Source organism: Ambystoma mexicanum, chromosome 2p (genome assembly GCF_040938575.1).
Source record: "Ambystoma mexicanum isolate Mex_15411 chromosome 2p, UKY_AmexF1_1, whole genome shotgun sequence".
Taxonomy (NCBI): Eukaryota; Metazoa; Chordata; class Amphibia; order Caudata; family Ambystomatidae; genus Ambystoma; species Ambystoma mexicanum.
In genome coordinates, this window is record NC_090923.1 from 1,016,818,779 (window position 1) to 1,016,846,057 (window position 27,279).

Below are 27,279 nucleotides of genomic sequence, written 5' to 3' on the forward strand. Positions count from 1 at the left end.
AGCATCGGGCAGCATAGAGCCATCCAGTGACGAATGGCTGAGGCAACTGGTGATGCATTGGGAGATTTCAGGGTTGACGCAGTAAAAAGAAGATGGGCAAAGAGGCAGCATTGGAAGCCAGAGGAGGAGGTGACTGTGTCTAGGGAGGTTGTGCAGAATGTGAAGAGGCGTGGGCCTAGGACAGATCCTTGGGGAAACCAACAGGAAAGGTGGAACTCGGGGGCGGAGAGGGTTTGGAGGAGGTAGAGGTGATCCATGATGATAAAGGTTACAGAGAGATTGGGAAGGATTTGAATGGAGCGGAGTTTGGAGCAATGAACAGTGATTAGGAAATTTGAGATGTGGGCAAGTGCTTTTCCAGTGAAGTCTCTGCTGCAGAATCCTGATTGGAGGGGTCACACAATTCGTGGTCCTCAAGGTAGTTGATGATGGAGTGAAAGTCAACCTGCTGAAAGGCTTCGGAGTGGTGGGGCAGGATTGACCTGGGAATTCGTTAAGCCTTGAGCTACTGTTGCACTCATTCCCACAGTGCTCTGCCTCAGGTGCCCTCTCACTGCACCTTCTCTTCTGCAACAGGTTCGGTTAAATGTGCGCTCTTTGTACACGTGCTACCACATTCCACTGCTGGTGTCCTGTCACTGCATGCGGCTCAGTGTTCTGCTATGCATGGCCCAGCAATGAAGACTTTAATTTTGCACTTGTAGTATGTGCTAATGCTACAGGTCCTTAGTCCAAGTTGCTGCTTCTGGGCTTGACGCTTTCGGTACATGTTTGGGCACTATAGTGTGTACCTCCTTATATCATGTCCAAATGGTAATTTCGAGGGGATTGGGTCCTCCGACGTATTCCATATCTATGACATGTAATCACCACAGCTGTGCTGCTTCGGAAACTTTTTCGGCGTCTGCGTCCTGCGTCGATGACGTTGATGCGCCGTCGTCGAGGACCTCCTCCGACGTCCGACGTCATCCGATGTGATAAGTAGGACGCACGACGCCCATACCCTCAGTTCCGTTTTTTCCGCGAACGTGTTGCTTCGTGTTTCGCGGTTTAAACGCCTCGACTCTTTGGAGTTCTGTTCTTCTCGGTTCTTCGAACCTGTTCGTTTGTGAAAATCCTTCTGAAGATGTCTACTTCATCTTCGACCCCGCGTCCGGGTTTCAAGAAGTGCGGGGAGTGTGGGTCCAAGATGTCGGTGACGGACTCGCACGACGCCTGCCTCTGGTGCCTCGGGGAGGCCCACGACACGGATGACTATCGACTGCCAGTCGCTCACGTCCAAAGCCTTACGCGAACGTAAGAAGAAGTTGTCGGTAGGTCGGGTGTCCAGGCCCCGGAAGTCGAAGTCTGCGGGGCTTTCGACGGATGATTCGAGGGGTGACTCTCCGTGTCATCGTCGGAAGTCTCGTGGGTCTCCTTCTAGGAGTCGGTCTCGCCACTCCTCAGCCTCTTCGAGGCATTCTCGGAAGCGCCGACACCGGTCGTCTTCCAGGTCCTCTTCGGAGGGCTCTGCCCGGCACGTCGCTTACCCCTCCAGCCGTGCGACGCCGGAGGAATGGGCTTTCTTCGGGAAGAAGATGTTGGCGATTCTTGAGTCGCAGGGTACTCAGCCGTCCGCGCCCCCGAGTGGGGTCGGTCGTGTGAGGTCGAGAGACACCGCTCGCAAGAGTGGTCGGCACGAGTCACGGGAGAGGTCCCGTTCGGACAAGGGGACTCGTTCTCGACGTACCCGATCCAGGTCCCGGTCCTCGAGGCGTTCGAGACCGTGTGCACCTGTGAGGTCTTCAAAGAAGGCATCGACGTCTGTGGCGTCGAGGGCGTCGACGGGCTTTCTCGAGGCTCTGGCTCCGGGGAAGTCGTCGATGCCGTCGACGCTCAGGTCGTTGAGGGACACGCTCGGGGCTCCAGCCTCGAGGGCTGTGTCGACGCCGCCGATTCTGGAGGCGCTGCATCTGACGTCGACGCCGATTTCCTCGATGTCGACGCCGATTTCCTCGACGTCGACGCCGATCCTCTCGGCGCCGGTGCCGGTTCTCTCGACGCTGGCGCCAATTCGCTCAACGCCTTTCGTGTCGGAGGTACCCCAGGGCACGGGTGGACCCCCTAGGAAGGCTCTGGTTAAGAGCAAGCACTCTCGAGTGCCTTCTTTTCGCCACCTGGACTATATTTCAGAGGCGGATGAGGATTCTGATGGCCTGGTTCCTAGTCAGGTTCCGGATGAAATTGTCTCGGCCCATAGTCAGTTTGCCGAGTTGAGACAGTCACTGCATGATGCCAGTGGATTGGACACCTCTCCGGAGGTGGAGTTTTGTAGGCCTGAGCCTGGCTCTCATGCTGATTCCTCGTACCGGCGCCTTATGGCTAGGGTTTCTGAGTACTTGGGATGGTCTGCTCCCCCAGGGGAGTTTGTGCAGGATGATCTGACAGACATCCTTGATGTTGGTCCCCCAACTGACCCGGTTCTGCCGTTCCATATGGCTTTACAGAAGAAGGGTGGCGGCGGCTTGGACTGCTCCGGAGAGTCTCCCGGCGGTGGGCAGATCCTTGTCGCGAAAATACCGTCCAGCCAGTGGCGACCCCTGCTACTTGACCAGGCACCCCAATCCGGAGAGTTTGGTGGTGCAGGCGGCCACGGCCCCGGCGAAGCAGGCGTCGTACCCTACCATCCCTCCTGATAGGGACGACAAACCTTTTGATGGCTGGGCGAAGAAAGTGTTTTCTTCTGGTAGTATGGCGCTTCAGGCGGCCAACTCCATTTGTGCCTTGTCACGTTTCACGCACACTCTGTGGAACTGTGTTGCGTTAGCGGCTGAACATGTTCCCGAAGGGGATGAACGGGATGGTTTCCTTGCTATGGTCCAGGATGGTAAGGATGCCATGTGTGAGTCCGTTCAGTCGGGTTTGGACTTAGCTGAATGCGTCAGTAGGTCCATGGCGGCGAGCACCGTGATATGCAGGTTTGCGTGGTTGCGGAAGTCGGGGTTTGCGCCTGATGTGCAGTCCCGGCTCCTCAACATGCCCTTTGATGGTGAACACCTTTTTGGCAGCAAGGCTGACGAGAGCCTTGAGAGGGTGCAGACCTCAAAAGCTGCAGCAAAGTCGTTGGGCGCTGCAGTTCGCCAACCTCCGCCTTTTCGTCCTAGGGGACAGCAGTGGAGGGGGGTTCCTTTCGTTATTACTCCTCCTTCAGTAAAGCGAGAGGAGCTGGCAGTCAAAGAGGCCATCGCAGGGGTACCAGAGGTGGACGACAGGGTACCCGTGGTGCCAAGGCCGCTCGGGCAGTTGCCTCTTTGCCCTCAGGTAACGCCGCAGCCGCTCCCACTCAGTCGTGAGGCCATGTCCCATGGTTCGCCGGTTGGGGGAAGGCTGGCCCAGCATCTTGTAGAGTGACAAGCCATTACTTCAGATGTGTGGGTTCTGGAGATCATAACCCACGGCTACTGTCTTCCTTTTCGGCACAGGCCTCTCGACAATCCACCGGGGAACCTCTTTGCAGAGTCCGGATCCGCTCCTTGCGCAGGAAATTCTAGCCCTCCTGGAGAAAGGCGCCATAGAACTGGTGCCTGTAGCGGAGAGGAACAAGGGATGGTATTCCCCTTATTTTTTGGTTTCGAAGAAAGACGGGGGATTGAGACCCATCATGGACTTGCGCGGTTTGAACAAACTCCTCAGGAAGGACAAGTTCAAGATGGTTACTCTCTCTCAAGTCCTCCAGGCCCTTCAGCTTCAGGACTGGTTGGTGTCACTCGACCCCAAGGATGCTTACTTCCATGTGCCGATCCATCCCAAGCACAAGAAGTACCTGAGGTTCGCGGTTGGCGACTCGCACTTTCAGTTTCGGGTCCTGCCGTTCGGATTGACCTCCGCCCCGAGGGTTTTCACCAAGCTCATGGTGGTGGTGGCAGCGCATCTCAGGCAAGGGGGGATTCACGTCTACCCCTACCTGGACGATTGGTTGATCAGGGGGAGCTCTCCCGAGCAAGTCCTGGATCATCTATCGATCACCTGTCGCTCCCTTCACAGGCTGGGCTTCTCCCTCAATTTAAAGAAGTCCCATTTGACGCCAACACAGCGGCTCCAGTACATCGGAGCAGTGCTCGACACTTCCCTGGGGCAGTGTTTTCCTCCCCAGGTGAGGGCTCTTCACATTCAGCAGATGGTGCACAAGTTTCAGCATGCCCAGACGCTCCCAGCGTTCGAGTTCTTGAGGTTGCTCGGCCTCATGGCATCCTGCATTCTTCTGGTGCCAGAGGCTCGCCTGCGGATGAGATCTTTGCAGTGGGCACTCAAGACGCAATGGTCGCAGTCCTCCGGCAGGATGTCGGACTCGATTCAGGTGCCGTCCTCGGTCGCCCGGGACCTTCTGTGGTGGGCCGTCGAAGGTAACTTGATGAAGGGGGCTCCATTTTGGCTTCCCTGGCCGGAGGTGACGATCGTGACGGATGCATCCCTCACGGGATGGGGAGCTCATGCCAACGGGCTGACAGTCAGCGGTCGTTGGTCTCCGTCGGAGTCCAGACTCCATATCAATCTGTTGGAGCTGAGGGCCGTCAGGCTAGCCCTGAAGGCTTTTCTGCCGTCTGTGCGAGGGAAGAATGTCCTGATCCTGACGGACAACACAGTGGCCATGCACTACCTCAACAAAAAGTGGGGGGCGGGTCACTTCCTCTGTGCAGAGAGGCGATGCAGCTCGAGTTCTGGGCCATCCAGCAGGAAGTTTCGATCTCGGCAGTTCATCTGGCCGGAGCCGAAAACGTGACGGCGGACGCTCTGAGCAGGCAGAGCGCGATCTCTCACGAGTGGGAGTTGGCTCAGGAGATTCTCCTGGAGATCTTCGCCCTTTGGGGGACCCCTCAAGTGGATCTCTTCGCCTCCAGTGTCAACCGGAAGTGCGAAAGGTTTTGCTCGCGGGAATTTCCTCCAGAAGGAGCCTTAGGAGACGCGTTTGTGGTGGAGTGGTCATTCCCGCTGCTGTACGCGTTTCCTCCAGTCCCCGTCATCCCGCAAGTGCTGCGGAGGTTACGGAAGTTCGGTTCCCGGATGATCCTCATTGCCCCGGCGTGGGCTCGGAGGACGTGGTACCCGGACCTTCTCGACTTATCCATCTGCCCTCCACGTCGTCTTCCCTACCGAGACGATCTGCTCTCACGGGAGGGGGGTCAGGTTCTCCATCCAGAGGTCAGATCCCTCAACCTTCACGTTTGGCTTCTGAAAGGTTGAGGTATAAGGATTGGGACTTCCCTGAGGACGTGATGGAGGTGTTGCTTTAGGCCCGAAGACCGGCAACAAAGTCTCTGTACCGTTGCCGTTGGCGTAAGTTCTGCGACTGGTGCAGGGTTCAGAATGTGGATCCTTTTGCATGTGACATCCCCATGGTTCTGTCCTTTTTACTTTCTTTGGCCCACAGGGGCTTGCAAGTGGGTACCGTTAAGGGTTCCCTGGCAGCGCTGTCCATCTTTAAGCGCTCGTCTGAAGAGTGTTCTTACTTTAAAATCCCTTTGATTTCACAGTTCCTGAAAGGGCTCACTAATGTGTTCCCTCCGTCACCTTTCCTGGTGCCCGGTTGGGATTTCAACCTGGTTCTTAAGTTTCTTATGGGTGCTCCGTTTGAGCCTTTACATTCTTGCCCTTTGAGGCTGTTAACTCTGAAAACTGTGTTTTTAGTTGCGGTTACTTCCGCTCGCAGAGTGAGTGAGTTACAGGCACTTTCAGTTAAGCCTCCCTTCACTGTATTTCACCAGGACAGGGTTGTCCTTAGAGTTCGTCCTTCTTTTCTTCCGAAGGTAGTGACGGAATTTCATTTGGCCCTGAAGGTTGTTCTTCCGGCATTCTATCCTCCTCCGCATCCTGGTAAGGAAGAGGAGAGGCTCCATAGGCTTGATCCTAGGAGAGCTTTAAGCTTTTATGTTTCACGCATGTCCCGGGTCAGAGTGGATGATCAACTCTTTATTGGTTACGCTGGAAAGCGTTTGGGGCAAGCTGTGACGAAACAGACTTTGTCTCGCTGGATTACTTTGGCCATCTCGGAGTGCTACTGTTTGGCGGGTAAGGACCCACCGGCTGGCTTGCGGGCCCATTCTACCAGGGGTATGGCTGCGTCTACTGCCCTGCAGAGGGGTGTTCCTATTCGCAACATCTGTGATGCAGCCACCTGGGCTTCTGTACATACATTTGTACGTCACTATTCCCTTGATTCCATCCGAGCGCAGGATCTGGCCTTTGGCAAGGCGGTCCTTTGATCTGCTATTTGTTTGGCTATTCTACATTTTGATTCTAAATTCTTTCCCTCCTCCTTGTTTTGGTACTGCTTTGGGAGTCTGTCATAGATATGGAATACGTCGGAGGACCCAATCCCCTCGAAGAACAAGTTACTTTCTTACCTGGTAACGTTCTTTCGATGGGATGGTCCGACGACGTATTCCATATCGCTCCCGCCCTGCCTTCCCCGCTACAGAATTTCTTTTGCGATTGCAGCTTACGTTCCGCAAGGCTTTGTGTCTGACTGGCAGTTGTCTTATGTCACACGTTCTGGGGGAAAAAACTACAACTGAGGCTATGGGCGTCGTGCGTCCTACTTATCACATCGGATGACATCGGAGGAGGTCCTCGACGACGGCGCATCGACGTCATCGACGCAGGACGCAGACGCCGAAAAAGTTTCCGAAGCAGCACAGCTGTGGTGATTACATGTCATAGATATGGAATACGTCGTCGGATCATCCCATCGAAAGAACGTTACCAGGTAAGAAAGTAACTTGTTCATCTGGTGTGATATATACTCACATTAGGGTAATATGCTGTTAATCTTGCGTGCTGAATAGGGTGTGCCCGCCTCTGGACCTGTGTGCCGTCTGTGCCCTGCCTGTGGGCCTTCATGTGGTGCACTGGCTATGAGCCTTTGTCTTGGATTCTAACCTGCTTTTGACCTACCTCTGAGCCAGAGATTGTCTTTTTCTTTTCTCTTCCTCTGAAATGCGTGTGAGCTGGTGTCTAGTCTGCGATTAACCTCATCGTCCTGGTGTAGACTTCTCCCGTGTCTGGAGGACGCGTGTGCTCACAGTGAGGCTGTTGCCTGCATGTGACGTGGTCTCTTCATGCGACCTACCTGAGTTTATGGTTATTGCCTGTGTGTCGGGCTGCCTATTTCTTGCTCCTTAGCTTCCTGTCGTATGCACGTGAGCATGGGGCTTGCATTTGAACCTGTAGCCTGCCTGTGACTCTGAGGCTGCCTGGGACCTGCCTGTGCACTCGTGGATCACCTGTGGCATGCCTAGCGATATGAAGGACCAGAAACTTCAAAATACAATTTTGTTTCTGGAAAATGTAACATTTTAAGAATGGTTTAAAACACGTACATAGTGTTTTCTTTTAAAATGATGAATAACATGTTTAGCACCAAAGTCCACATTTTAATCATGGACAGTGGTGGTGCCCCATTCACCAATAGGGTGTGTGCAATATTGGCTGCGCCCTCTCTCCCTGGTCATGTTCGCAAGCTTCTCATAAGCGGGCAAAAACCAAGCCGCTTGCAGCTGTAGTTGTAATTTAATCTAAAGTCATTGTTTTGTACACTTCTGCCATTGCAGTGACCCTTTGGTGTGGTGCATGGCTCATCAAAAGAGAGGGTTCTTTAGTGGGGTAGAGGAAGGTGTCACACCTGTAGTGCTGATTAGTGTAGGCCTGAAGCAGGCTCGGACTGGCCAATAGGGCAATAGGACACTGCCCGAGCCGAAAATGCAAAGTGCTGGCGTGTGACAGTTTTTTGGGTCAAAGTGAACCACTATTTTGGCCAATGTGGGCCAGTCTGATGAGTTACTTCACCATGCGGCTAGTCGTTTTGACCATTTGAATCATCAAGAGGACCATGACCTTAAAGGGATAGTCCAGTAAAACATTTTATTTAAAAAATAGATGGGCAACATTAAAAATAAATACTAGCACTAAAAACTTCCTATGTAAAATTTTGAGCTATTCAAGCTCAAAATTGGCAAAAGCAAGCACATGGGTGCATCCATTTTCTGAAATGGATGGCCGCCTGTGCTGGCTTTTGCTTTTGCGGCACTAATGAAGGAAAAGCCAGCCAGCTGTAGTAAACAAAAGCTACCGCTGGGTGGCTTTTCCTTCATTGGTGCTGTACGCGCAGGATGGGGACCGGAGACCAGAGCAGGAAAGCTGCAGCTGAATCTCGGTAAGTGCTATTTATTTTGTAAAAAAAATAAGCACTAGCTGCGTTTTTTTCTAAGTTTTCCGGGCTGGAGGAGCCCGGAAAACTTAGAAATAAAACCGCAGCTTTAAAAACGTTGTATTTATGTTTGCGGTCGCTTTTGAAGCGACCGCAAACATAAATACAACGTTGTGTTTGAAAACGCTGCGGTTTTTCTTTCCAAGTTTCTCAGGCTCCTCCGGCTCGGAGGAGCCTGAGAAACTCGGAAAGAGAAACCGCAGCGTTTTCACACACAACCGCGTTGTGTTTCTGCCTGCTGTGGCTATCACTTTGGGTCTCCGGTGCTCCCCCAGGGGAGCACCGGAGACCCAAAGTGAAAGCCAAGGCAGGCAGAAACACAACACGGTTGTGTTTACATGCCGCAGTGTTTCTGCCTACAGCTGATTTCCCATTTGGGGCTCTCGGGCTCCCCACGGGGGGCCTGAGAGCCCCAAATGGGAAATGCTAAATACTGCAGCGTTTCTGCCTAAATCTGCTTTCCCATTTGGGGCTGTCGGGCCCCCCGTGCTCCCCTGGGGTAGTACCGGAGACCCAAAGTGATAGCCACAGCAGGCAGAAACACAACGCGGTTGTGTTTGAAAACGCTGCGGTTTTTCTTTCCGAGTTTCTCAGGCTCCTCCGAGTTAATGTGGCGTAGGTGGTAATAATGGCCATAAAGCTGCCCTGCCTGTGTGGGTTTCATGGTGTATTGTGTTTGGGTGGTGGGGGGTTAGAGTTCAGCTGCATGTTGCTCCAATTGTAACACACGTTCCAATAACATTACATTCAATTACGACGTTTATAACATTTTCTGAATAAAATATACTTTTAAATATGATAACTGTGTTCAACATTATTAGGAGCAAACCAAGTAATACAGAATACATTTATTGTTCTTAAAGTAGCAAATAGATCCGTAAAAGGTGTTTAGAAAATATAGATTTCAATGTTACCAAAAAGTGATATATTTTTTTTTTAAATTTGTTTTCCCCTTCCTTGAAAGAAAACGGGAGGCGATGGGTGCCTTCGTAAAGCATAGTTTTCTCATAGATGCTTGCTTCACAGCCTGTGTCAATCTTGCAACCTGCCTTTATCCTGATTGTTAACCTGCAAACTTCCGGTGAGCTTGTGCCTTGCCGGTTATACAGACTTTCATGTTATATCAGGATTAGTCTATTATCTGTCTGTTGTACTAGAATTTAGAGAAAAACACACTAATGCCAAACAGAGGCCCAGGCTTCAAAGCAAGTGCCCATTTATTGCATTTCGGCCGGGAGGAATTGCTTAACCATGTGGTTAACACAAATGACTCAATGAACATGCCTTTTAGCAGTTAATGTATACATCTTTTACACGTAAGCAGGATTTGGTTTACAACAGTTTACAACCAGCTCAGGATTAGCAGAACAATCATTGGTCAACTACTCCGTTTGCTTGGCCTTGTCAGGAAGGACCCTCCATGAATGAGTTACTTTACACAAATACAGCTGGTTAGATGAGGCCCAGACCTTGCATTGCTGTCCCCAATCCACAAACATTACATCACCGGACTCTTCACATAAAATGGATGCCAATACAGAGCAGACTCTAGGTAAATCAAAATGACACCCAACTGCATCGCAATATTTCAAAGCTAGTCATCTTTATTTTGGATTTCTCCCTTCATTCCCCCCTTTTGGTGATGGCTATCGCCACGCCCTAATGACCATGCACCGTATGAGAACAAGGACATGAAGGTGGAGGGCGAGAGTGGAGGTAGAAAAGAAGCTGAAGGTGTAGAGTAGGAAGCATGGGACATGCAGAGGAGTATCTCTTTAATACATGTCGTCAAACCTGTTCCAGAATATAAAGGAGCAGAAATAAAACAGGCAATAGTATCTTCAGACGTGAGAAAGCCCATCTGGGCAAGTTCAATGACCAACCAGTTGACCGGTCCCCAGTGATGACCTGCTTCTGCAGATAAACACTTCTGTAGATTAAGAAAACTGTGATAGCTTGGGTCAGGGAGCAATTTTCATGCATCATTTAAGCAATGGAAGTACATATTAATTGACTAACTCCTCCTGATGATGCTGTCAAAATGTTTAAGGTACACTCATTGTGAAGACCTGTAAGACTAAGGCCCCTGAGCTCCTCTTTTGTGGCATTGCAACCATATTCTTTAGCATTGATAAACTGCATCAATGCAAAATGTCTCTTCTGCAGCCATTTTGCATAAGCTGCACTCTGACCTCTTTGAGGCTAGAATAGATGCAGAATAGAAAGGATTCAGTCTTGCGGAAGATGCAAAATAATTGCTTCTCTTGTGCCGATGCAATAACGAAACAGAGCTACTTTTTTCAAAGAAACGATGAAGAACTTGACTTGGAACAATGACAACAGGAGTGTCCAAAGTAACTAAAGAACATAGCCCCGACCAGGAAGGAGGCAGCTGATTATATGCCAATCCTCTGCAGGGCCAGAAGACATCCATGAGAACTGCGCTGCTTAACTGCAAGTCTGCAACGTCCAGGATAGTTGCACATCCCAGATTTGTTCCTATGGCCAATGTTCCATTACCCTGGTAACACAACTGGGGCATGAGAAGTTTCAGAGTGAGTGCAGTTGGTGCCGTAGGAGCCATCCAAGTAAGTGAAGAAGTGCATTTAGTACATACAGTAGCACAGGTTTCAAAAACAGTGCAAGAGACGTCGACACCATTGTCACACAAATGCATTCCTCCTCAAATAGTGGGAACGTTACCTTCACCCAAGCTCCTGGTCCCCCACCATAAACTCGCACTGGCAACTAAAAAAGAGGTCAACATTGACAGCATGGAAGAGATGCATTATAATATTTCAAATTGGGACCTTTTTATACCATGAATGAGAGGTACGATGTCCTTTAATCGCTGGGATGTTTTTTCGCAGGTTTTTTTCATGCAAATCTTTTAATGAAAAAACTCATCTCATTTTTTAGGGGGGGGTTAGAAAAATATATCTAAGGGGTGTGGGTGTTTAGGAATACAAAATAAATTACAGCGAATGGCGGGTTTGGGGGGGGGACCCCCTCCAAAAATAATTTTTTTAAAATGTGATGTTTTTTCGTTAAAAAATCCCGCGAAAAAACATCCTGCGATGAAATGACATGGAACCGAATGAGAGTGGTGCTTTTTATTCCTCCTAAATTCCATCGAGTGACATTAACTAAAAAACGTAATACTTGGAAACCAGAAAGTTGTAAATCCCCCCCCCCTAAACAACATTGTGCTAAAAGTATAAGACATTTGGAATCATCATATTACATTTCATTTGTCGTTCAATGTGGAAATACTGCTGACCTTACAATAAGAACGACGCAGCATCCAGTCCAAGGAACACCACCATAGAAACACCACAACAGAATCACACCGAATAGGAAACATGAGAACCAATACAGTAAAACATGACTTGTTTGTTGGGGAATAATGTCTTTCTCCTTGGTGGCTAAAGCAGCCAGTGCCTTTTTGGACTTTGCTATCCTGCATCTGACAAATGGTATTGGGGCTTCTTCTCGCTTATATTCACTGCAGTAGACGTACTTGGAAGGCACTCTGATCTGGCTTGCTTTCATTTCCTCACAAATATTTTACTATTAATGCTATCCCTTGGAATCATTTGCAGAATTTCTTGTTGGTCGCCTCTGTCCTTGGAGACGAAGGGAAGAACCTGTTTGCAGAGAAAACATCACTGCACTGAATCCCTAAAATATCCACTCATCTCCCCCAATATAAATATGGCACATAATGGCCAGGGCCCAGGGCCTTCCAGTGACTATTTCATGGGGGGTGAGATGGTGGCTTGATCCTTTTTTGTTTTACTTTTTTTTTTTTCTCTGAATCAAAACAATGCAGTGGGCGCTGACATGTCTGAGACAACCTAATTCTTTTACAATACAGACCTCATACTTTCTTTAGCTTCATGGGTTGGAAAATGTAATTATGTAAAAGCAATCAAAAGCAAACTTTATAGCATCCCTACTTTACTTGTAACCTTATGTCTTCATATTTCACCCACACTGCACCCTCGCCATAGCCACGCGTCCTTAGCGGGGAGATCCCCATTGGACACCCCCACCTCCTTTGGTCAGTACAATAACACACTGAAATGAATACACAGACAACTTTTTGAAAGTTCTTTGGAAAACACAAGGTCACAGTTTATTAGGAGCAAGACAACTTGGGACGGTCCCAGCCACATCACAAAAACAGTCAGATACGGGTGAACCATGTCACCTCTTTAGCCACTGGCCAAACTGACAAAACTGCTGGTTAATACCCAGCTACACTGGTACAACCAGCGGGACACTCAGGGGCACTGACCAGGAAGATTGTTGGCCTAGAGCCCTAAGGAAGGGAGTCAGTGCCCGTCGAGGGATCGGCTCGAGCCCGGCCAATCCCGAGCCGCTGCAGCGTGAAGTTCCTCATTGGCTAGGACCGCCCCGATACTCCGCCTGTAACAAGAGAAGAGAAATTAGGAACAAATCATACAACACACTAAACTTATTTTATCAATACTTCTACTATGTGCACCTTACTACTTATATTGATGATGCGAAAGCCTCACCTTGATCCTACTCTTACTACCGGTCTGCACGTATTAACTCCAACTCAGAATCTTACCGACCTTCAACTTGTTCGCCCCATTACTTTACTTATCAGGCGTGGGTGGGTGGGGATTCACACAAGGCGGGAGCTGCTGGGCAATGAGACTGATGGCCCGCAGCTCCCGCCCTTATAAATGTCCCCAGGGAGACCCGACCGGAAGCCAGGTCCCCGGGGATGCCTCTTCCGCCTCGCTGATGGGGGGGGGAGAGAGGAGAGGCATGACCAGCAACCGGAAGGGGGTGGCCAGAGGGGACAGCCCGCCATGTAGGCCGTCCCTATAGCGCCCCCTGCGGGGGCCGGTTAGCCTCTTAGCGGGGAGATCCCCATTGGACACCCCCACCTCCTTTGGTCAGTACAATAACACACTGAAATGAATACACAGACAACTTTTTTAAAGTTCTTTGGAAAACACAAGGTCACAGTTTATTAGGAGCAAGACAACTTGGGACGGTCCCAGCCACATCACAAAAACAGTCAGATACGGGTGAACCAGGTCACCTCTTTAGCCACTGGCCAAACAGTCAGATACGGGTGAACCATGTCACCTCTTTAGCCACTGGCCAAACAGTCAGATACGGGTGAACCATGTCACCTCTTTAGCCACTGGCCAAACTGACAAAACTGCTGGTTAATACCCAGCTACACTGGTACAACCAATGGGACACTCGGGGGCACTGACCAGGAAGATTGTTGGCCTAGAGCCCTAAGGACGGGAGTCGGTGCCTGTCGAGGGATCGGCTTGAGCCCGGCCAATCCCGAGCCGCTGCAGCGTGAAGTTCCTCATTGGCTAGGACCGCCCCGATACTCCGCCACGCTTTGATGGTGGCTCACGCTGCCATCAATGCCCCCAAACCTTCAGACCTTACTTCTCTTTAAAAACTTTCATTTAGCATTGACATTGTTACCATACTCACCATTGGTTTATTTGCAACCAGCCCTCCTTAGCTCACCAAGTGTAGCCGTCAGGAAAACATTGTTGCCTTTGTCAGATAGGTGGACCACGTCTGCATCAAAATGGGAAGGCAAGGAGCTTAATCAGCAATACCCTACATACCCCAGGCCCTCTGCCTTGGTGAATTTCGCAACACTTCTGTTGAGGCGCTTCCTGGATTTTTCCATGCCGGCCACAGAAATGGCGTCACTCCAAAAACCTGCCCTTGCACCATTTCTGACCAGAATATTTCAGTGCCTGGTAACTCGTGCGCCACTATGCGCAAAGTCACCTGTATTTGGGCAAGCAAGCGTCCGCAACCTAACTTGGCCAGATTGTTGCCCCTCAAATGAATCAATAACCGCCTTGGTGCCCGTCTCCACTGGAGTCGCCAGTGAATGGCAGGCAGCAAGGAATGCCACCTCATTCCGGAGTGCACAGCCACACACACTCGGTACCCTTGAATCCCAGGTTGTGGCCGGTCATCCATTGCCTAGCCCTTTTTTCCGCACGTGTCACAAATGAGTGGCCGATCAACCACGCTGCATCGTCTGTGGGGAAAAAACATACCTCACCATAAGTTTTTTGCTCCCCCAGGATCCAACCGCCCAACTACCCAGCCCCGGCCCTTGAGTGCTCTCGGTATCTAGTATTCTTATGAGAATGCACTGTGCTTGGGGCGGACATACAGTCGATAACTGCCCGACTCCCACCTCCCCACTTTCATGATCGCCCAGGGAGACATGCCCTGCTGAAAGGCTGTGGTAGCTGCCTTATCCTAAAACTATGCGTGGACCATCCTTCACCCTGGATGCCCGAGGCCCTCAAAGCCATAGTCCGCACTTTGCGGAATTGAAATACAGAAATGGGGGAAGTGTCGGCTTGAGTTAGCTGGGGGCCAGCACTCGTAGCTCTCAATTGTATAAAGATCTTAAAAAGGTGTACCGGGCAACATTCCGCAAGGGGGGCCCCATGTAAGCTATGTTATAACCTTTTCCTTGCTGGTCCGCTTTGTTTTTCCTTAACAATATACTGACCCCTTCACCTGAGTTTTGTGAACACAGAGATACATCCCCCAAAGCAATGGCCCGCCCAGATATGTCCTTCTTGGATGCAGAAACTAGCTCACTAATCCTAAATGCCTCAAAAAAGACCCATGCGAATGCCAACTTGAATAGCGCCATTTCGTATTCACTGAAGCATATGCTAGGTAACGTGGCCAACAATTTTACCAATAACCCAAAGTCAATTGGTTTTCGCACATCATTAGCCCTTGGCTCCGAACGGGCCCAGCCTTTCAAATGCAGAGCGCACCAAAAAACCCTTTTGTGCAATCATCATTTTTCTTTTCCTCCAATTTTGGAGTGGGAGGCAACCGCAGCCAAATGCGATGCTGCCCAATTCTTTGACATGCCTTATGTGTGTGCCCAAACCACAAAAAGTGCGTACCTGTTCCTCAGCAGTCTGTTTTCCGCCCTGCAGATAAGAGATCACGCTCTTGAACTTACCATAACCTTGCTGGTATCTACATCTTATTCCAGGCGTGAGTGAGCGCTCACTCTATTCGGCGAGCGCCCTGTCCAACCACCAGGTGCCACCACTCCTTTTTGAACGGCCCTCCCTCCAGTTTGCCCTCCGGGTGGGCCTTCCGGAACTTGGACCACAGAAAGCGAGAAAGGGCATCAGCAGTAATATTTGCAGTGCCCGGCACATGTCGAGCTCTAAATTCAATGTTGTGATACAGACATAATTCCACTAATTTTCTGAGCGAGCTCAAAATTGCTGGGCAGGATGCAGACTAAGTTAATGGCTTGTACTACCGCATTGTTGTCAGTCCACAAACGTACCCTCTTGTTGGCCAGAACCGTAGGCCATAACAACAATGCGACAACAATGGGGAACATCTCTAAGACCATTATGTTTTTTGTTCTGCCCTTCTTGTGCCCCTGTTGTGGCCACTTCTGAGCACACCACTCCGGCCCTATGATCACACCGAAACCTTTGCTTCCTCCCGCAACTGAAAACATCTGTAGCTCAGCGCTGGTTTCCCACGGTTCTCCAGATCTGCACCCCATTGAAGTTGTCTAGGAATCTGTACCACATCTTTAAGTCTTCTTTGCGGGCAGTGCTTAATCTAATGTGATGTTTCTGAACCACGCCAGCTGTTGCCCTGGCCAGCCTTCGTGCAAAGACCCTGCCTGCTGTGATTACTATGGCCGTGACCTTCAGCTTCCCTACAAGTTGCTGCATTTTTTCCCGGGTGGTGCAATAATTTGACATTTATATCGCTCTACGAACCCTCAGGTATCTTAGCACTGTTTATTATTACCCACGGTGTGTGGTGCACATTTATCCACCTCGGAAGGATGAAAGGCTGAGTTTAGCCTTGCCGGGGTTCGAACCTGGTATGCAGAGCGCTCTACTCACTGTGCCACTTGGCACTTACCACTTGGGCCATTGCTGGCTGTTGATAAATAATGCCCATCCTCCTCTATGTGGGCTCGGGTGACCCTGGAAGTATTCTCCATGCAAACCAGGCAAAAGCTAAGAGCATGACACCAGCCTTCCCCCTTGCTGCACTATATCCTGGTAGCCCCGGAGCAGTTCTAAGACAAAAACCTGTCGAGCCCCAAGTAACAAGCTTCCTCTCACTAAAAATACACTAATTCGTTTCCTATGTGGCAACAGCAAGCTACTGCCTGTTTGGAGGCATGACACACCTGAGGTATCAATTGCGAAAGGCAACGTTACCATACCCTGGAACTATACATATGCCCTCAGAATTCCCTTTACATTGGTCCAAACAAACGCTGGGGCCCCTCAAGCCGCTCAAATGAGGGTGAAGGGAACCCCTGGGATGCCAGCAAGTGAAATGCTGGACCTGACTGCACCGCCTTGTGGCACATCCTAATAGTCGGCTTCAATCACCACCGGCTGAGTTTGGGTCCCCCCACTTTAAGTTGCCAACTTATTGTACTACCCTTTAGGGCCACACTGACTAATGCGGCCTTACAAGGAAGACAGGGAAACACCAGGGCAAAATTACTCACGAACTGGGAGGGAAAGATTGCATAAACATTGTCTGCATCAAGCCACACATCACAAAACGTGTGGTGCCCCATTGCGAAACAGTACAAGGAAGTGACATGGAATTCCGGAAGAATGATACCTACAAGGCTTGTCATTATGCGGCAGCCGTTTGCCCCACATGGCGCCCTCGTCTCCGAAGGCCATCCGTGCCAGGCCACAGTTTAACTGACAATACAATTGGCGCGGTGGCCAGCGAATACCAAATGCAGCAACTTGAAATACCCACTGCACGTAATAGCAGCCTCTCCATGTGGTCGCAAACAAGACAGACATAGCATCCTGCTTAGCAAAATGGATAACTCTTGCACTGAAGTAACATCATAATATGCGGGTGCCGGCGGAGGCCCATTGGATCAAGAACGGCGGGGGATTCACACAAGGCGGGAGCTGCTGTACAGTGGTGCGACGCCCATGCTAAACTATAAATGCTATAGACAGCAACCATAGAAGCTATCCGTATTAAAACAGAACGATCAACCCCTTGGAGAACTTGTCAACAACACTTATTCTCTCGCGGCGTTACAATCCACGCCACTGTTCAAAAATGCAAGCCCGTAATAACAAAATTACTTGCATGGAGTAGCCGAGGACGGCGAAGAAAGAAAACCGGAGCAGATTTAGAAAATCTTAAGTAGCAAATCATGGCCGTTCCCGCCGGCACGGCGGCCAGCGTGACTGCACTCTGGGGGGGGTATCCACCACAGGGGAGGACAGATCTGGGCCTCCACCACCAATGGCTGCGATTGCGGTGCCTGCTTTTTGGCTAGCACTTTCTTAGCCCAACCCTTCCCCTCACTTTGCATCCTTTCCTGGAATAACGCCCAGATGGCCCCTTCGTCTTCCTCCTCACTTGAACCCGGGGTGTTGGGAACTTCCTCAATGCAGTGGAATAGATCCTGTGAGTCCTCCACCGGCAACATCCTGCGCTGAAGATGGAAAATCTGCACGTTATCCACCGGCATTCATGCATTACACATTGCTCTACCGAATAAAGTGCACTATAAAACTATTGCTTTACCCCTCTTACTCAACCGTCCCCAAGACAATATTCCTGGCCTTTACCTTACCACACTTCCTTTCTTTTCCGATAAAAAACTTTAGAATTCCTCTTAACGCTGTTCCTTTGCCTGACCTGTATTCAAAGATGAAACAGTTAAACTTTTTTTTTTTTTTTTATTTCCTCCCCATAATTCAAATCGGCAAAAACCCAACCGCCGCACAGGCAGACACAATGAATCAATGATAAAGAACATGCCCATTGCGTTCCGGACATTGCATTAGCACTCGGGTCTCCAGCAATCCAAGGCCCAGCCCTCGCTACTACAGCCACTGCTGGCCATGCAGACCTGGGGGTGGGCGGAGGGTGGTGGTGTATATGTAGAGGCGTGTGAGATCGGGCGCTTGCTAAACCCCAGCCATAATTCAAAAACATTGGCTGCTGTGAAATCCGAACCCACGCCCCCCCCTCACCAGTGCACAATTATCGATTTCGGGGATGAAAGGCCTAATTCAACCCTGCCGGGATTCGAACCTGCGTTAGCAGGCTCTGTATAAATGCTCGTGCCAGCGCTCAACTAGCTGTGCCACTTGAGCCCTTACACAGCCGTACGCCACTTTAAGCGTAATAGCAGCAACAAAACAAACGCATGGCGTGGCGGCGGTGTACGCGCTCGGGAGAACAAACCAACAAACGCAAAAACATGGCGCGGAGGCCAAGACGACACATCAAATTTAACTAAACGATGTTAGCGCTGGGGGGAAAATATTTCGATTAAATCGGGGACTCGAACCGGAGCTCCGGAGAAGAAAACCTTATTATTAATACCCTACCTGCACTAGCAGGCTCAGCATGTAAATGCGAGCGCTCTATTCGCTGTGCCACCAGACTGGCTCGGCTGGAGCCAACCTTTAAAGGCCTAAGCTCTCGGGCCACAACAAACACTACCGAAAGATACAAGCCCTACATGGGCGCGAGACGCTTTGGACGAACCTTGCATTTTTAAACAGAACAAACGCATGGCGCGGCGGCCATTATTACCTCTCCATCGACAAAACATACACGGAGATCGAGCCCCTGTAATTTCCGCCCACAATGTATATTTGATAAACGCCTCGAAATTCAAAAGACATATTTAAGGTCCGGCCGTGACTCGAACCTGCGTTAGCAGGCTCTGCTTGACTGTAACTGCAAGCGCTCTACCTACTGCGCCACATGACCGGCCTGGACTAGAGCCAAAATTCCCTACGCCTTAGCTCTCGGGCCTCAGCAACCTAACAACCAAATGATGCCCATAAACGGCTACAAAAGCTTTCCCACGGGACTGCCTCATAATAACAACAAGCGCATGCACGGCGGACATGAATACAAACCACACATATACATTCATAGTGTTTGCGCTCATGGGAATCATGGACAGAATAAAGGGCAGGCATATTTCAACATCTGACAAAAAACGGGGGGGGCAGGCATATTGCGACGTTTGAAATCAATCATTGTCTCTGGTAGCTACCTTGAACCCGCAGGCTCCCATACTGTAGATGGAAGCGCAACCATTACTCCGATGCAATCCCCCTTGCCCGTTACGTATCGTACCTGGCCCTCGCGGCGGCCAAAGAGAAAAATGGAGAAACCAAGATATCGGGATAGATCCCCTGCACGAGTCGGGTCCGCTCAAGCTGACAAGTATGCCTGCGAGCAGACCCCTGTTACCCCCCACATACTTACCACTCCTCCTGAAATTCGACGCGCGCTGCGAAACTGCCAGACACTATTGAAGATTCACACAAGGCGGGAGCTGCTGGGCAATGAGACTGATGGCCCGCAGCTCCCGCCCTTATAAATGTCCCCAGGGAGACCCGACCGGAAGCCAGGTCCCAGGGACGCCTCTTCCGCCTCGCTGAGGGGGGTGGGAAGAGGAGAGGCATGACCAGCAACCGGAAGGGGGTGGCCAGAGGGGACAGCCCGCTATGTAGGCCGTCCCTCTAGCGCCCCCTGTGGGGGCCGGTCAGCCTCTTTTCCTGTCCTGGACCCCGACCTCGAATCTCCATTCGAGCTGCTAAAGGCGTATACGGAATATCAACATCAAAATCAGTAACTCCTTCTGCAATAGTGGTGGTATCGCTGAATTCATGGCCCCACACTTTTGGCTAACTGATCTGCTAATGCATAAACAAGGTCCTTTCCATGTGTGCGAGCTGCACATTCAATACCAATACCTCAACGGGTAACGTCAGTGTTTAAATAAGAAGTAATTTAGCATACATGACCAGAGAGCCATCAGATCCTTTTAGAAGTTTGCCTTTCCCATCTTTGAATACCTGAATATACTTCGAACACAACACAAGCAGAGTCGGAACAGGTAAGTAACCTGCTGCCCAAATGCATTACATTGCCCTTGTCTGCCGCCGCAAGGAAACTTAAATGACACTTTGTCGCCCATGTGAGGGTTTTTATCTAAAGTATACTATACTTTGTCCCAACAAACGTTTTCAGAATTGCAGGCATTAAATTGACCACCATTTATGTAGCGATAGGAGAAATAATTGTTTTCCGCTGTATATGAAAGCCAGCATAAGTGCATTTGTGAGATGTGTATTCAGTGATCTATTTGAAAATGCAATGAACTCTACAGCAGCACCGCCACATGGCGCGTTAGAGGAGCGAATGCAGGCATTGAATCCATTTTGGGCAGGAACTGCGTAGGAGTGAGTCAGACTGACCTTTTCTGGGACTTCTGTGCAGGGGCGTTGCTAGGGGTATGCTAAGGGGGCTATAGCCCCTGATCTTTTGTTTGTAGCCCCGGATAGAATCTCAGGAGCTACAGCCAAAAGGCTAGCTAGCCCCCAGTCCCAACAGTTCCGACATCAGCTTAGCCCCGGGTCTTTTCCAGACCTAGCAACTCCCCTGCTTCTGTGTAACCCCCTGCAGGCACTTCAATTGGTTTAAAATAACAAGCAGCCAGATCGAAAATTATGATGGCTATTTGGCTTCTGCAATAGCCCAAAGTCTGGTTCGCTTAAAAGCAGGAGTAACCCTTGACTCCTCAATCCGACTGACCCCATTATATCAACATACCCATTGGTTATTTGCTCTGCTTTGGGAATGTCGGGGAGGAGCAGCTAGACACACCCACATATTTTGTAAGCATATGGAGTCACAGAAAATGTCCAAGAAGCCAAACCTGCCTCCCAAATGAAGCCAACACTTTCGGCGTGTGTTTTACTAGCTCTGTATTGCCCAGATGTATTGTAGCCTATATGTGATCAAACCTTCTCTGCTGCAACTGACAATTCACATTGCAGTGCGCAATGTACTAATGTCCTCAACCCTTAAAATAATCAATAACGAGAATAGGTACACATCAAAATCCTGATCCAACCTCCCATTGGAGGAATTTGAGCTGTGGCTTCTTTTCACCAAACGTAAGTGAATGGCTGGGGCTGTTCTCCAAATGAGGGAGCCTGCACACAATGGCCAACTGGACCATTGATATGTTGATAGCTGTAAAAGCCCCCTTAAACTATTGCACTCCTCGCTATAGCGCAGCACTCCTGCAGGCGCTCTGCTGTCTCTGCTCTCTGGCACCGTATAATGTCTAGGTAACTTCACAAAATCACAGCATGCAGAATAAACGGCGATGTTTATGTTTCTAACGCACAGAAAGCCCTTTCAAAAGTAAATGCTGGATATGGCCTTTTTCTAAAATCACTATTTCCTTTTTGTAACACACAGCTTCTATACTGTTATCCTTTACCAATGGGTCATTGATTCCACAGACTTCCCATCTGTAACCAGTATTGATAGTTTTCTTAAAATAAAAATAGTACAAATACATTGGACTTTACAGTAAGTATCGACCATTCTTGTAAATATTAACTCGGGTATTTGGGTCAGTAAATAGTCACGCAAACCCCTGTGGCCTTTACAGAAAATGTTTAAAAGGTGATAAATGCTTCTAAATAGGGGACTGTGTCACATACTAAATATTGGCAGTTGTGACTTATGAACTTTCCAAATGATATTAACTAGCTAAGATCTGTGGCCGGTCACTGCCACACGTGACCGCAACGTACTCAGTCAAGATTTTACATCCTAGCCCCATACCCGTAACAAAGCAGAACTACAAGTCCCAGACTCCAACCCGAATACATAGGCCACACCTTGCATTGGGTCATTTTGGAGAATACAGCAGGACCCTTACAGAGATGCAAGGTGCAGATTTAAGTTTTAATTCCATTTCTCGTAGAGTTATGCTCAACAGTAACTTCAATCAGCACTCGAAACAAACTGCGACAACCTATCTTGAGCACAAACCAGTTCAACATGTAGGAAATAATAATATATGTCATTGCATTGAATGGAAAGACACCCTCAAAATTCTTAAACTGGGGAACAGAATGCAGAGGAGAAAATGCACAAGAAGATTTCCATATGCATCTGTAAAATACCAGGGCTCCTAGAAACACTATGACGACCAGGACATATAAATATAAATCACACAAGCCTCTTCTCAGAGACAACACATTTTTTGATATCAATTGAAATGTAAGTATAACATGACTCCTAAACCGGGGAAACCTCCCTCTATTAAAACAGAATATTTTCTATAATTTAAAATATCAAATGTGCCACACAGAGGCATACTTGGGTCACCAGGCAACATAGCTTCACACTGTGCAGCCCTTAACTCCTGAGTATAACTCGCCAATATACTACTTCTATGTGGTAGTTTTAGGAAAGTTAACCGGACTGTCTTAATGGTGGGAGCGTACCTCAGGAATTCATTGCTATACAAATATATAAACTCTCACCTAACCTTTCCTACAAATCGGAAACACTGGTGAGACATGGCTATACACCCAATAATCTTGACTCCAACGGTCTCCCCTACAACACCTTTCTTGTGCCCGAGTGCACTTCTTTGCATACTGATGCCTTGCACTACTCAAAGCTGTAACACTGTGAAGACAGTAGCAGGACTCATCAACACTACTATAGTTTTATTTACCTAATAGTACCAGTAGAGCTAGTGGACATTTAATAAAACAATGCCTTTTACTAGGGCTGCCTACCACTGTAATGTGTGCACTTATCAGCAGGGTGGCTCCTATTTCAATGGTAAAGTGCAACACTCATTAGTATGACGGTTGTGCATTTAAACGACTATATTTTCAGTACTGACATGAGTGGTAACTGTAACAGAGCAAGCTTTCCATCAAACAGTAATTTACTATCAACAGATCCTGGCATGCACCTTGCCCTGCATTACACTTCCAGTGGTCCTGTCTGCGCCGGCTCATGGCGCTTGCTGGAACATGTAGTTCAGTCCAGACACACTTGACAGGTCAGGGGCCTGTAATTCCAATTTGATGTGGCCCCGGTGCACTGTTGGTGCACAGCCATTATGGCAGCAAGAGTGCTGCACACTGGGACATGTACACCCCAGTGTCTGGGCTTCACAGGCCCCAGGGACTTCCTTCCTGCAAGGGGAAGAGCAGCTCTGTGTCCCTTCTGCAGGGGAAACGTATGGCTTTGTGGAAACAAAAACCCCAAACCAGGAACGCGCACGCCTAGAGAAATGTTGGGTCTAATATACACAGTGATTGGAAAATAGCTGCAGCCGTGAGGTAAATTAGGTGATCTTCCACTATCACCTATATTGTAAACATAAACTTGAGGGTACTGACCTCACAGACTGCGCTCTAACAACCTATTTGAGTCATTTATTTCACCACACTCGTGGTTTGTGGTTTAATTCTGTCATTTGACAACCCCAAAATAGTAAATGAGTATCGTGAGTCAACGTAAATGGATATACTCCTGTATTGTCATTCAAACATATTTAAATTACACATTTAATTCTGGGGCCATGAATAGGTCAAACATATAGCATCAGGGTAATTTTGATCACAGTGGTATTGGATTTATACATATTTGAGCACAACCGTGTTAATATGTAAAGAATACACTGTAACACGTGTTTCAACCTACCAAGGTCGTCCTCGGGGCGTAAAAACAAACTATATAGCTTCAACAATTGAACTTAAATCATGCAACTCGCTTGGTATATTCCCCTGCCAGGACTCTTTATGCAATTGCAAGTGCCTGTTGTACTCTCCTTCCAGGACTTCACTTGTGGTTTCACTTGCATGGTATACTCCGCTGCCGGGACTTCTAATGCGTTTCAATTGCCTGGTATCCTTCTCTTGCAAGGGCTTCATATCTGTTTTAAAGTTCCTCTGTATCACCAAAACTGCATATACTGTGGTGTACGCAGTATATCTGTCTGCAGTGATATCTGTTCAAGCTTTGCCTCCTACTTGCATCTCTGGCATTTATATTTGGTTGAGGTTGACTCTGTACTTTGCCTTTTCTTATTCAAGCAAATTATTGTTTCTGTATCAGTAATCTCAAAACATTCAAATTGTTGTTGGCGCGGTTGCCGGAACGCCCTGGGGTCCCCATTTGCTTCGCATCGACTCACTGGTTCTCTCCAGTGTCTCCGGTCCTGCCTGCACTTCTGCGGCATGGCTCTACCCCTCGCTTTCCACGCGAAATGCTACAGACTTCTTTCCGGCTTCCTTCACGGCTCTGCGGTCACAGTCCTGATTCCCTTCAAGTCCCGGTCTGGAGAATGCTGCTTCGTTGAGCTGCTGAGTGCATAGGAATTGTCTTGCGGCTCCCTGGGTCTCCACGGCACTTCGTGCTCTCGCTCTGTATTTCTCATTCTGTGAACGCCTCTGCTCCGCCACATCAGTATGTGTCTCCCACACTCGAAAGCCTTCTCATGGGAGCCGTCTTCTCCGGCATTGCCACACTTAGTAGTGCGGTTTCCATCTTAAAATGTCACGCGCACAGGTAATTTGTAAAAAAAAAACTAAACTGCATGTTGTGCGTCGAGATCTTAATACTTTGTACAAACTCCTTCATCCTCCTCGTCTCAGTACTTCAGGGATTATGGGAGTTGGAGTCCATAGATGTCATCAGACACATAGCATTTAGGTTGTTTTTCTTATTGGCTTTACGTGAGAGGACATCTTTACATAAAGGTATATTAGAAGTAAAAATGGTTGTGTTGGAAAATTGTGTGTCTAGGTCAAAAAATGTTTTTTTGACCTAAGGGATATGAAGAAGAGGTTTCTTTGCTCCCTCTACAACGGGGAACCAATACCTGACAATATGCCATTAAAGCCCATTAAGGCTTTGGGCATTAGAGGTCTTCCTCATTGAAGAAGATCTTGGGTATTAGAGGGTCTTCCTCATTGGAAAGGGGGAGATGCCGTGTCTCGTCCAGTGAAGTCATGACGTCCCCCAGTTAGTTGTCTCCTCCCATGTGATCCTCCCTCATGTAGCGGCCATGGGAGGTCGTCACCTCCGGGGAATCACAGTTTTCACAGAAGAAATTAAGGGGTTTATTGGAGCAGTTATTATTTTAACGCCCAGTTACATTTGAATGATTAATGCAATATGTTACTTGAAACGCACGTGTGGTAATGGTTAAAATAAAGATACTAATGCGGTTTACCTTTGAGATGGGACATTTGAAATGTGATATTTTTGGGAGCAACATTTCAGTAAAATGGTTTTGCGCTTTGGTTTAATGTAAATACTCCAGGAAGGTATATTTGGAAGATGGCAGAACGCAGAACGTCAATGCTGTAAAGTTATGTGGCTGTATTTGAATAATGCAGTCGTGTGTGTGTGTGTGTGTGTACACACGTACGTACATATATATATATTAGTTACAGCGTGTTTAAATATTTTAGAGCGTCCATGCAATGTGGCGCAGCACCACCCAGATGTTTAAAAAAAAAAATGCAAATACTGATGGACGTTCACAGGCAGTGCACGAGTTTGAAGTTTTAGAAATGTACATTTGGATTATTACCATTGAATGTCCATGCAAATAGAAATTAAGTGGGGTGGGTTGTGGGTGTGAATAATGAGCACTAAAAGGTATTATGAGCGGCTGACGGCATTAACGTCCTTTCTCTGCATGAGATCTATATATATATATATACACATTAGTATTGCGTTGGGGGAAGTTTATCAGATGTTTGTACCTTTTTAAAAAGTATGCTTTAGGAAGGTGCCCATTTGTGAGTTGGCTGCCACATGCGATGCAGTATGAATGGATGTCGTAGAGCACCCGAGCATTATACAGTTAGGATACAATGTAATGCAATGGGTGTCTTGGGGCATCCAAACACAATGCACTTTATTTATGTGAGGATATTTTTAAGGTTTTTGGTGCATGTTCAAAGTTTGCCCTACAATTAGCATGCTATTATTGCTTTTACCATCTAGTTATATTGCACGTGTGGGAGTAATTAGCCCATATATGCGTGTGTATCTTTAGATTCACTGTTTTTGCGGTGCGCTTATGTTTTTTTGTGCTCTTTGTTGCGTTTGTGGCTTTTCTTTTCTTTCCTGCTGTAATTGTCTTCTAGGGAGAGTGCTGATGATGGGTTTGGATCAAAGTGTTTTGGTGATGTGGTAGATGGTTCTGTTGGTTGCGTGAATGAACCGGCCTCAATGGTTGGGTGATGTGAATTGATGTTTGCCGAATGTGTTGCGATGCGTGTGTGCTGGATGTGGCAGACTCATGACCCCGGTATGGCAGGCTGGGGTGAAAGGAGAATACGCCATTTTGGTTGCTGATGTGTGGAAAGTTCTTTAATCTGGTTACTCCGGTTACCCTTTTTGATGTGGATATGTTTTGATGTGGATATGTTTTGATTGTGGATGTGTTGGTGGTGAGCTTGTCTTAGGTCCTGAGTGCAGTAAGTCCCGTGTGGTGATGTTGAATGTGTGGTTCCCCTTCCTGGTACTTTATAAGAAAGGGGGATATGTAGTATGGTTCTTGCACCAGCTACCTGGGTTGGAATGTGGAATGCCAGGAATCTGGAGTGCCCGGAGGGTTCCATGAGTGACGGGTTGGTTATCCAGGTTAGGGGAGCTAAGCTGGAAGGATGCTTGCTACCTGTTCTTTCGAGGGGATTGTGTCCTCCGACGTATTCCACATCTTTGACATTGATTACCACGGTAATCGATGTCAAAGATGTGGAATACGTCGAAGGAACATCCCATCGAAAGGTAAGGAAGTAACTTGTTCTTCTCTTGCATACTAGCCTGATTCCAGTAACCTAATAAAGTACATATTCCGTTTGTATTTAGGTGGTCCTGGTGATCCTTGAGTCCTTCCTGCCTTCGTCAGATGAACCCAGACACTACACTCCCCCAATCCCCCAATCGTGACCCCTTCGTTTGTTTTCTTCCAGAGTCCTCCTTTAAGCTGATCATCCTTTGTTTCATTCTATAAAACTCCCCGTCTGCTCTGCATAGGGAATCTAAAGCAGCAGTCCCTTTTTTATTTCCCCCAATCTATCAATGATAAATCATATTCTTTATCCATCCTCCTTTTTTTAGCC

At 48.5% G+C, this 27,279-nt stretch overlaps 1 protein-coding gene and 1 long non-coding RNA gene across 2 annotated transcripts in view; one reads left to right on the forward strand and one right to left on the reverse strand.

Moving 5' to 3' along the window:
* Nucleotides 1-27,279, forward strand: part of PLCB3 (phospholipase C beta 3) — an 869,107-nt gene that overhangs the window by 277,962 nt on the left and 563,866 nt on the right. The window lies entirely within an intron of this gene.
* Nucleotides 12,379-27,279, reverse strand: part of LOC138567040 (uncharacterized) — a 36,093-nt gene continuing 21,192 nt past the window's right edge. The window contains exon 3 of the long non-coding RNA XR_011302089.1: nt 12,379-12,673. This is a non-coding gene — a long non-coding RNA (uncharacterized lncRNA). The remainder of the gene's footprint in view (nt 12,674-27,279) is intronic.